Below are 12,101 nucleotides of genomic sequence, written 5' to 3' on the forward strand. Positions count from 1 at the left end.
ATGCGTCGCAAAACGCTGCGTTGTGTACATGCGTTGTGGGTTGCGTCGCCGACGCTGCACCCAACAACGCAAATGTGAACGTAGCCAAATTTACATCACAGGTAGACCACAACTATGAGAGTCAAAATGAGAAAACAAATCCAGAAAATCACTTTGTCTGATTTGGCAAGATTTATTTAGCAAATTATGGTGGAAAATAAGTATTTGGTCATTAACAAACTTTCATCTCAATATTTTGTTACATATCCTTTGTTGGCAATGACAGAGGTCAAGTGTTTTCTGTAAGTCTTCACAAGGTTGGCACACATTGTTGGTGGTATGTTGGCCCATTCCTCCATGCAGATCTCCTCTAGAGCAGTGATGTTTTGAGTTTGTCGCTGTGCAACAAAGACTTTCAACTCCCTCCAAAGGTTTTCTATGGGGTTGAGATCTAGAGATTGGCTAGGCCACTCTAGGTCCTTCATATGCTTCTTACAAAGCCACTCCTTTGTTGCCCTGGCGGTGTGCTTGGGATCATTATCATGCTGAGAGACCCATCCACATTTCATCTTCAATGACCTTGCTGATGGAAGGAGGTTTGCACTCAAAATCTCACCATACATGGCCCCATTCATTCTTTAATGTACACGGATCAGTCGTCCTGGTCCCTTTGCAGAGAAACAGCCTCAAAGCATGATGTTGCCACCCCCATGCTTCACAGTAGGTATGGTGTTCTTTGGATGCATTCTGTCTCCTCCAAACATGACGAGTTTTGTTTCTACCAAACAGTTCTACTTTGGTTTCATCAAACCATATGACATTCTCCCAATACTCTTCTGGATAATCCAAATGGTCTCTAGCAAACTTCAGACAGGCCCGGACACGTCTGGCACTGCAGGATCTGAGTCCCTGGTGGCGTAGTGTGTTACTACTGGTAGCCTTTGTTATGGTGGTGCAGGTTATTCACTTGGTCCCACCGTGTAGTTCTGGGATTTTTGCTCACCGTTCTTGTGATCATTTTGAACTCACGGGGTGAGATCTTGTGTGGAGCCCCAGATCGAGGGAGATTATCAGTGGTCTTGCTTGTCTTCCATTTTCTTATTATTGCTCCCACAGTTGATTTCATCACACCAAGCTGCTTGCCTATTGCAGATTCAGTCTTCCCAGTCTGGTGCAGGGCTACAATTTTGTTTCTGGTGTCCTTCCACAGCTATTTGGTCTTCGCCATAGTGGAGTTTGGAGTTTGACCGTTTGACGTTGTGGACAGGTGTCTATACTGATAACAAGTTCAAATAGGTGCCATTACTACAGGTAATGAGTGGAGGACAGAGGAGCCTCTTAAAGAAGAAGTTGCAGGTCTGTGAGAGCCAGATGTCTTGCATGTTTTTAGGTGACCAAATACTTATTTTCCACAATTTGTAAAATAAATCTTGCCAAATCAGACAAGGTGATTTTCTGGATTTGTTTTCTCATTTTGACTACTCTCATAGTTGTGGTTTACCTATGATGTCAATTACAGGCCTCTCTCATCTTTATAAGTGGGAGAACTTGCACAATTGGTGGCTGACTAAATACCTTTTTTCCCCACTATATGTAAAAACAAAAATAAACAAAAAAAATTACACATATTTAGCATCACCGCGTCCAGAACGATCCAACCTATAAATCTCCCAGTAGTTTACTCCTTCAGTGAACACTAGAGATGAGCAGTGTTCAAATCGAACTGTTCGCCAATTTCAAATTCAAACTGTTTTGGGCGGTGTTCGAGTCGTTCGACGAACCCAAACAATTTGCTTAAAATTCGGCTGTTCGAGTCTCTGTTCGATAACTGTTCGTTCACCAAAAGCCCAGCTTGATTTGCACATTAAAACTGTTTATCATTGTTAATGGACTGTTTCAGTGTATAGTGGGCACGGGGGGGGGGGGCTGGCGGGGGATAGATCTGTGCTGAAATTAAGCCGATCTCCATTTTTTTTTTCTTTCCCGCATTTACAGAGGGGCAGTGCAGTCTCTCAGCCTATCAGCAGTGCGCACACACAACACAGCAATGTGCATGTGATGCACACAAGCAAGGGCATGTGTCATTGGCTGTGTATGTCACATGTCCTTGCCCTATAAGAACCAGCCATTTGCCCCATCGCCACCATTTCCTCACTGCTGCAGCTTAGTGTTAGACGGCACCGCTGCTGCTGTGGGCGCTATACAGTCAAAGAGTCTTTTTTTGCCAGCAAATTTTCCGAGAGATAGGTTTAGAGTCGGGAGTTGGGACTAGTTGTAATATCAGCCCTTTTCAGGGTAGGTTACAGCAGTTCATAGCACTGTTTGCCAGGCAGGCTGAGCCAGCGCTGTGCAAGTGTTAGTCACAGCATTTGGTGTAATCTAGCTCAGCCAATCCTTTTGGGCTAGTAGCATTGTCTGATAGTCATCTGAGTAGCCTGTGAAGCTAGCTACACCGCCTGTGTATCTCAATTTTTACTGCATCTAATCCAGGTAATAGTTTTGGGGTTTGGGGCTTAGTAGCAATGTTTGCACGTCAGCAGAGTAGCCCGCCTGTGAAACAAACTATACCGCCTGTGTATCTCAATTTTGACTGCATCTAATCCAGTTAATAGTTTTGGGCCTAGGAGCAGTGTCTGCACGTCAGCAGAGTAGCCCGCCTGTGAAACAAACTATACCGCCTGTGTATCTCAATTTTTACTGCATCTAATCCAGTTAATAGTTTTGGGGTTTTGGGCTTAGTAGCAGTGTTTGCACGTCAGCAGAGTAGCCCGCCTGTGAAACTAACTACACCGCCTGTGTATCTCTATTTTCACTGCATCTAATCCAGTTAACAGTTTTGTGCCTAGGAGCAGTGTCTGCACGTCAGCAGAGTAGCCCGCCTGTGAAACAAACTATACCGCCTGTGTATCTCAATTTTTACTGCATCTAATCCAGTTAATAGTTTTGGGCCTAGTACCACAGTTTGGCCACTCAGTTCTGCTCAGTTTTCATCCATCGGTTGTTGTGCCAACAACTACAGATACAGAGTTGCCAATTAGTTAAGCACTAAAATGAGTGGCAAAATGCCTGCTGCTGGTGGAATGGGGAATAGGCATGTTGGAAAGGGAAAAAAAGGTTGTGTCCGTGGGGTAGGTGGTAAAGCAACAGTAACATCTGCAGAAGAAAGACCATCTTCCAGCCAAAGTAAGATGTCTACTTCTTTTCGTGGACAATCTGATATGATCCCTTTCTTGCGACCATCGCTACAAGCATCGCCAAAAATTCCAGATGAGGCACAAAAACAGCAGGTGCTTGAACGGATATCAAGTGCTCGTTCGAGTGGGCTCTCCTCCATGTCAACTTCAACATCACAACTACTCCAGTCCTCAGAGTTGTCACCCCAATCGCACTTGCTTCCTCACAGCTCCCAAGTCTCCAGCTGCCCGTCTGAGCATGGGGTAACACAAATGGTTGAGTCTGTAGAGCAGTTTACGCATACTATAGCCTGGGAATCAGAGGTCTGCTCCAGAGCTTCTGTGAATCCAGACGAGGAAATGATCTGCACTGATGCCCAGAATCTTTGTGAGTCGGATCCAGGCCCAGATGAAGAAGGTTCTGAGCATAATGTAGACCCTCGTTCCCAAACTGTAACTCCTGTTGGTGGAGACAATGAGGAAGATGATGATGAGACTGAGATACCTGATTGGAACGAAAACTTGACTTTTCGGTCGGGGCAGGAAGAGGTTGGCTCTGAGGACGACGGGTGTGAGAACACACAGGATGATGATGACGAGGTTGTAGACCCCACTTACTGTCAACCCCCCGTCCGCCAGTCCATGGGGTCAGCAGAGGAGGTGGAGGAGGATGTTAGTGACGAGTCTGACGACGAGGTAACGGTGCGCCTTCCTGGACAGAAACGGAGTACTGGAAGCACGTCATCAACTGCATCCTCAACCCCAACTGTGCCTCAGACCAGAAGTCGTGGTGGCTCTTCAGGTCGCACGGGCTCTAAGCCTTGCATAGCCTGGGCATTTTTTGACATCGCAAAGGATGACCCTACTCGTGTTGTCTGTTTAGATTTGTCAACAAAATCTCAGTAGAGGCCAAAAAATCACTAGCTTGAGTACATCATGCATGAACCGTCACATGGATATGAGGCATAAGTTGCAGTGGGAAGCTCACTGTGCTACAATGCGGCCTAGTGGGCCGGGTCAACCACCGTATGCCCCATCAAGTGCATCCGTGTCCTCTTCATCCTCTGTGACTGTGGGGACAGCAGTCGCACTTGGTTTTGGATGCAGACCTTCCACCTCTTTACCCGCAACAGCCAGTGTGATTGGCAGGTCATCAGGACATTTGCAAGTGGAAACACCTGCTGGTGTTGAGCGCTCTCCGACATTGACACCACATTTTGATCAAGGCAACATAACATCTCCGCCTGCACCTTCCTCACAGACCAGCAGTTTGCCGGGGACACCCTACTCAACTCCATCTAAGCACGGCAGCCAGCCCTCAGTCCCTCAGATGTGGACAATTAAAAGACCATTTCCTCCTAGCCATGACAAAGCTAAGAGGTTGAATTTCTCCATCTGCAAGCTGTTGGCTACAGAAATGCTGCCTTTCCGCCTGGTGGACACAGAGGATTTTCAAGACCTTATGTCTGTCGCAGTGCCCCAGTACCAGATGCCCAGTCGCCACTACTTCTCAAAGAAAGCTGTGCCTGCGCTACACCAGCATGTCGCACACAACATCACCGCTTCCTTGAGTAACTCTGTGTGTGACAGGGTGCATTTCACCACAGACACTTGGACGAGTAGACATGGACAGGGGCGTTACATGTTGGTGACTGGGCATTGGGTAACTACAGCGACATCAGGAGAAGGGGCTGCTGTCCAAGTCTTGCCGTCCCCACGAGTTGCTCGTCGATCCTCTGCATCTAGAAGTTCCTCCACTGCTTCTGCCTCCTCAACCTCTTCTCGGTCCTCCACCTGCACCCAAAGCCTGTCTGGTAATGCCACCCACGTTGTAACTGCGCAGAAGGAATCCTGCACACCTCCTCACTATGCTGTCACCAGGGCTCAACGGCATCAGGCAGTGTTTACATTGAAATGTCTGGGAAATGTGAGTCACACAGCTGAGGAGTTGTGGTCACCTCTGGAGACCGAGCTCCATCAATGGTTGTCTCCACTCAACCTGCAGCCAGGGAAGGCTGTGTGCAACAATGCTGCAAACCTGGGTGCGGCCCTTCGCCAGAGCAATGTCACACACGTGCCTTGTATGGCTCACGTTTTGAACCTGGTTGTCCAGCAATTTTTATCCCACTATCCCGGACTAGATGGGCTTCTGCAGAGGGCATGGTCGCTGTGTGCTCACTTCCACCGTTCGCATCCCGCAGCTCGACGACTTGCATCTCTACAGAAGTCGTTGGGCCTGCCAGTTCACTGGCTGAAATGCGATGTGCCCACACGGTGGAATTCAACTCTGCACGTGTTGCAGTGACTGTGGCAGCACCGACGAGCCCTGGTGCAATACGTTATGATGTATAGCGTGGGCCAACGAGATCAAGAGGTGGGGCAAATCATGCTGCAGGAGTGGTCTCAGATCAGGGACCTATGCACCCTTCTGCACAGTTTTGAAATAGCAACGAAGATGTTTAGTGCTGACGATGCCACTATCAGCATGACCATTCCGGTGATTTACATGCTGGAGCACACCTTACACAGTGTCTGGAGTCAGGTGGTGGAACAAGAGGAGGAGGAGGAACAGGAGGAGTCGTATGCGGAAAGGATCATATCTCCAAGGTCAAGAAGGTTGGCAGCACCAAGGCGGCTGGCATTGGAGGCTGGGGGAGAGGGATTACCGAGGGTGCATGGTAGCAGCCATACTGTTGAGGAAGGTGCAGGAGGCGAGGAAGAAGTGGAGGACGAAGTGGCGCTGGGCATGGAAGACTCATCAGATGAGGGAGACCTTGATCAAATTTCTGTTGTGCGAGGTTGGGGGGAGAGGGCAGACGAAGGAAGCATGATTCTCACCTCGCCACCACCAAGACAACAAGGACTTGGTCCTCCTGGATGCGCAAGACACATGAGTGTCTTCTTGCTGCACTACCTGCAACATGACCCTCAGATTGTCAGAATCCGAAGTAATGATGACTACTGGGTTGCCACACTCTTAGATCCCCGGTACAAAAGTAAATTTGGTGAAATAATTCCTGCCATAGAAAGGGATTCACGCATGCAGGAGTATCAGCAGAGACTGTTACAGAATCTAACATCTGCTTTTCCACAAAACACCAGTGGTACACGTAGTCAGTCTCTGAGTTCTAACTTGCCAACCGTGGGACTATCGAGTCATCACTCTAACCGTAACAGTAACATCATATCTGGTGGTAACAGCATTTTTTTCCAATCGTTTCAAGATTTTTTTAGACCATCCTTTGCAAGGCCACAGGAGACAAGAAGTCTGACGCACAGCCAACGCCTAGAGAGGATGGTACAAGAGTATCTCTAAGTTAACATCGATGCCATGACTGTGGAACTGGACCCTTGCTCATTTTGGGCTTCCAATCTTGAAAAATGGCCTGAGCTCGCCACTCACGCCTTGGAGATCTTGTCGTGCCCTGCAGCCAGCATTCTCTCTGAACGTGTGTTCAGCGCTGCTGGTGGTGTGCTGACAGATAAGCGCACGCGGCTGTCCAGTGACAATGTAGACAGACTAACGTTCATCAAGATGAACAAATCCTGGATCCGCAAGGACTTTTCTACCCCTGTGTCATCTTGGAGAGACTAAAAGCTTGATGATTTTTGAAAATCACCTCACCAACCGTTTTAAAAAACTCTGGCGAAATTGATGCCACTTAAGTGGTGTCTGTGGCCGAATTTTTTGAAAAAATGGAGACTCTTTTATTTAGTCCCCTTGCTGAGTTTTACATGACGTTGCCATCGTCAATTCCAGGTGGGTGGGGTCGTCTGCAGAGTTGTTTACTCATACTATGGCCTGGAACTTAGAGGTCTGCTCCAAAGCTTCAGTGTCTGCTAGTCAGCAGAGTAGCCCAGCCACCCACCGCCTGTTTACCTAAGTACTATTTTTAACGGCATCTAGCCCTGGAAATCCTTTTGGGACTAGTAGAATTTAGTGCTACTCAGCAGCGTACCCCACCCATGAAGCAAGCTACACCGCCTGTTTACCTATCTACTATTTTGTAACAGATTTAGCCCGGGAAATCCTTTTGGGCCTAGTAGAATTTAGTGCTACTCAGCAGCATACCCCACCCATGAAGCAAGCTACACCGCCTGTTTACCTAAGTACTATTTTGTAACGGCATCTAGCTCTGGAAATCCTTTTGGGCCTAGTAGAATTTAGTGCTACTCAGCAGCGTACCCCACCCATGAAGCAAGCTACACTGCCTGTTTACCTAACTACTATTTTGTAATGGCATCTGGCCCAGGAAATCCTTTTGGGCCTAGCAGAATTTAGTGCTACTCAGCAGCATACCCCACCCATGAAGCAAGCTACACCGCCTGTTTACCTAACTACTATTTTGTAACGGCATCTAGCCCGGGAAATCCTTTTGGGCCTAGTAGAATTTGGTGCTACTCAGCAGCGTACCCCACCCATGAAGCAAGCTACACCGCCTGTTTACCTAACTACTATTTTGTAACGGCATCTAGCCCGGGAAATCCTTTTGGGCCTAGTAGAATTTAGTGCTATTCAGCAGCGTACCCCACCCATGAAGCAAGCTATACCGCCAGTTTACCTAACTACTATTTTGTAACGGCATCTAGCCCTGGAAATCCTTTTGGGCCTAGTAGAATTTAGTGCTACTCAGCAGCGTACCCCACCCATGAAGCAAGCTACACGGCCTGTTTACCTAACTACTATTTTGTAACGGCATCTAGCTTGGGAAATCCTTTTGGGCCTAGTAGAATTTAGTGCTACTCAGCAGCGTACCCCACCCATGAAGCAAGCTACACCGCCTGTTTACCTAACTACTATTTTGCAACGGCATCTAGCCCGGGAAATCCTTTTGGGCCTAGTAGAATTTAGTGCTATTCAGCAGCGTACCCCACCCATGGAGCAAGCTACACCACCAGTTTACCTAACTACTATTTTGTAACGGCATCTAGCCCTGGAAATCCTTTTGGGCCTAGTAGAATTTAGTGCTACTCAGCAGCGTACCCCACCCATGAAGCAAGCTACACGGCCTGTTTACCTAACTACTATTTTGTAACGGCATCTAGCTCGGGAAATCCTTTTGGGCCTAGTAGAATTTAGTGCTACTCAGCAGCGTACCCCACCCATGAAGCAAGCTACATGGCCTGTTTACCTAACTACTATTTTGTAACGGCATCTAGCTTGGGAAATCCTTTTGAGCCTAGTAGAATTTAGTGCTACTCAGCAGCATACCCCACCCATGAAGCAAGCTACACCGCCTGTTTATCTAACTACTATTTTGTAATGGCATCTGGCCCAGGAAATCCTTTTGGGCCTAGTAGAATTTAGTGCTACTCAGCAGCATACCCCACCCATGAAGCAAGCTACACTGCCTGTTTACCTAACTACTATTTTGTAACGGCATCTAGCCCGGGAAATCCTTTTGGGCCTAGTAGAATTTAGTGCTACTCAGCAGCGTACCCCACCCATGAAGCAAGCTACACCGCCTGTTTACCTAACTACTATTTTGTAACGGCATCTAGCCCGGGAAATCCTTTTAGGCCTAGTAGAATTTAGTGCTATTCAGCAGCGTACCCCACCCATGAAGAAAGCTACACCGCCAGTTTACCTACCTACTGTTTTGTAACGGCATCTAGCCCTGGAAATCCTTTTGGGCCTAGTAGAATTTAGTGCTACTCAGCAGCGTACCTCACCCATGAAGCAAGCTACACGGCCTGTTTACCTAACTACTATTTTGTAACGGCATCTAGCTCGGGAAATCCTTTTGGGCCTAGTAGAATTTAGTGCTACTCAGCAGTGTACCCCACCCATGAAGCAAGCTACACCGCCTGTTTACCTAAGTACTATTTTGTAACGGCATCTAGCCCTGGAAATCCTTTTTGGCCTAGTAGAATTTAGTGCTACTCAGCAGCGTACCCCACCCATGAAGCAAGCTACAACGCCTGTTTACCTAAGTACTATTTTTTAACAGCATCTAGCCCAGGAAATCCTTTTGGGCCTAGTAGAATTTAGTGCAACTCAGCAGTGTACCCCACCCATGAAGCAAGCTACACCGCCTGTTTACCTAACTACTATTTTGTAATGGCATCTGGCCCAGGAAATTCTTTTGGGCCTAGTAGCAATTTTTGCTACTCAGCAGAGTACCCCACCCATGAAGCAAGCTACACCGCCTTCTTTCTTTCTCAATCTAACCCCTCGGCTCTGGGGTGTCCACTCTCCCTCCAGCTCTCTCCTTCTCACAGGTGGACTACCGCTTGTATTCACACTGTGGCGAACCTTTTGGGCCCAGGTATAAGAAGTCATCGAGGTAATGGATAATATGTGCCTCCTTACAAACGTCCATGATGACACATTCGAGGAAGCAACTAAACGCCTCAAATAGTGAGCAGGATATGGAGCACCCCATGGGCAAACAGCGATCTATGTAGTATGCTCCTTCACAGAAGCAGCCCAATGGGAGGACACTATTTGGCGGCACAGGTAGTAACCGGACTCCCCCTCAATGTCTGTTTTGGCCATTAGGGTGTCCCTTACCAACTTCTTGACCCGCCTGATTGCCTCGTCAAAGGAGGTACAGTACATAGTACTCTACTTGATTCCGCGTCGATGTTGTCGTTTACTGACCTGCCCCTTGGATATGACAAATGGTGGATTAGTCTGAATGTATTGGGTTCATTTTTTGGCACAACTCCCAACGGGGGTAACACTACGTCTTCTAAGGAAAGTGTTCTGAATGGACCCGCCGCCATTCTACCTAAAGATATTTATTTTTTAATTTTTTTTGTCAAGACGTCTGGGTGTTGGTAGAGTGAGTTTAGATTTTTACTCCAGCCTTTGTTGATTTTAGGAGGGCATGACATGCCTATATCAGTGTCTCTTCCTCCTTTTACTCCTCCACCTCTTTTCTTTTCGCATGACTATATGTAGTTGTGACTTTTCCATGTGTTTGTTGTGTCTTCTGAGCAGTTTGTCAGCTTTTGGACACCTTTAAAGGTGTTTTCTATGTGTTTTCCATGTGTTTGTATGTGTTTATGTTTGCCTGCCATTGGTTTCAATGGGGTTTGACGGTGTTCGTCGAACGTTCGACGAACATTTTGTCGAACATCTCCCTGTTCGCCGAACCGAACCCGAACACTAGGGAGGTGGCTCATCTCTAGTGAACACCGTAAAAAACTATATAAAAATCTGCTTTATCATCAAACGCCAAACAAAAGTGGAATAAAACGAGTTAAAAAAGACTAATGTAAATAAAAATGGTACCACTGAAAACATCTTGTCCTGCAAAAACAAAGCCACCGTACTGCTCCATCAGCGGAAAAATAAAAAAGTTATAGCTCTCAGAATAAAGCGATGCAAAAATAATATTTTTTTCAATAAATTAGTTTTATTCTGTAAAATCGGTAAAACATTAAAAAACAATACAAATGTTGTATAGCTGTAATCGTACTGACACAAAGAATAAAGCAGCCTTATCAATTTTACCATATGCGGAACGGCATAAAAAAGAAACCAATTCCTGAATTGCTAGTGTTTGTTCATTCTGCCTCCCAAAAACCAGAATAGAAAGCTATCAAAAAATTTAATGTGCCCAAAAAAGGTAATAGTAAAAATGTTAACACAAAAAACAAGCCCTCGCATGACTATGTGTTGTGAATTCCGTTCTCGGGCTCCCTCCTGTGGTCATGAGTGGTACTGTGTGAGTTTGTTCTTGGGCTCCCTCTGGTGGCCTTTAGCGATATGGCTGGGCTCAGCTGCTTCATTTCCTTCTATGCTGGGCCTATTTAACTCACCTGGACCTTCATTTGTTGCCTGCTGTCGGTGTATTCAGTCCTGATTCTGAGCTCTCCTGAATATTCCTTGTGACCAGTCTCCTGCTGGAGAAGCTAAGTTTGCTTGTTCATTTTGCTCATTATTTCCTTGAAAACGTTTCTCAGTATATGATGAGTTCAGTCCAGCTCGCTTTTATGTGATTTTTTGCTTGCTGGTTAGTTCTGGGGTGCAGAGGGCGCCCCTCACATCGTGAGTCGGTGTGGGGGTTCTTGTATTCTCTGCGTGGTTTATTTTTGATAGTTTTTGTACTGACCGCACAGATTCCTATCTATTTTCTGTCTATCTAGTGTTAGCGGGCCTCATTTGCTAAACCTGTTTCATTTCTACGTTTGTATTTTCCCCTTAACTCACCGTTATTATTTGTGGGGGGCTGTCTATAACTTTGGGGTTATTTCTCTGAGGCAAGTGAGGTCTTTGCTTTCTCTCTAGGGGCAGTCAGTTTCTCAGGCTGTGAAGAGGCGTCTAGGTTTTTAGGTAACGCTCCACGGCTGCCTTTAGTGTGTTGGATAGGATCAGGATTGCAGTCAGTATAGCTTCCACATCCCCAGAACTTGTCCTATCATTCTGGTTATATGTGTCAGGTCAGTTTTGAGATCCTACCACCGGATCATAACAGTACAGCAGGCCCCAAAGTGTTAATGCAGCAGAAGAGGGAGAAGAGAAATCCTGAAGTCATTTTTTTTTTCTTCTCTGCACTGTGTTTAGTCTCTCTCCTCCCCTTAATCTCTGGGTGGTTCTGAACTCAGCTGCAGATATGGACATTCAGAGTCTGTCTTCTAGTGTGGATCATCTCACTGCAAGGGTACAGGGCATTCAGGATTATGTAGTCCGCAGTCCTATGCCAGAGCCTAAAATACCAATTCCTGAGCTGTTCTCCGGAGATAGATCTAGGTTTTTGAACTTTAAGAATAATTGTAAGTTATTCCTTTCTCTGAGACCTCGCTCCTCTGGTGATTCTGTTCAGCAAGTTAAAATTGTTATTTCTTTGTTGCGTGGTGACCCTCAAGATTGGGCATTCTCTCTGGCGCCAGGAGATCCTGCATTGCTAAATGTGGATGCGTTTTTTCTGGCGCTTGGAGTGCTTTATGAGGAACCTAATCTGGTAGACCAAGCAGAGAAGGTTTTGCTGGCTCTCTCTG

General features: G+C 46.6%; 1 protein-coding gene across 1 annotated transcript in view; it reads right to left on the bottom strand.

The window, feature by feature from the left end:
- MAP1A (microtubule associated protein 1A) overlaps window positions 1-12,101 on the bottom strand; it is a 394,919-nt gene that overhangs the window by 246,525 nt on the left and 136,293 nt on the right. The gene's annotated exons all lie outside the window — the stretch shown is intronic.

The sequence above is a fragment of the Ranitomeya variabilis genome, chromosome 5 (genome assembly GCF_051348905.1).
Source record: "Ranitomeya variabilis isolate aRanVar5 chromosome 5, aRanVar5.hap1, whole genome shotgun sequence".
Classification (NCBI taxonomy): Eukaryota; Metazoa; Chordata; class Amphibia; order Anura; family Dendrobatidae; genus Ranitomeya; species Ranitomeya variabilis.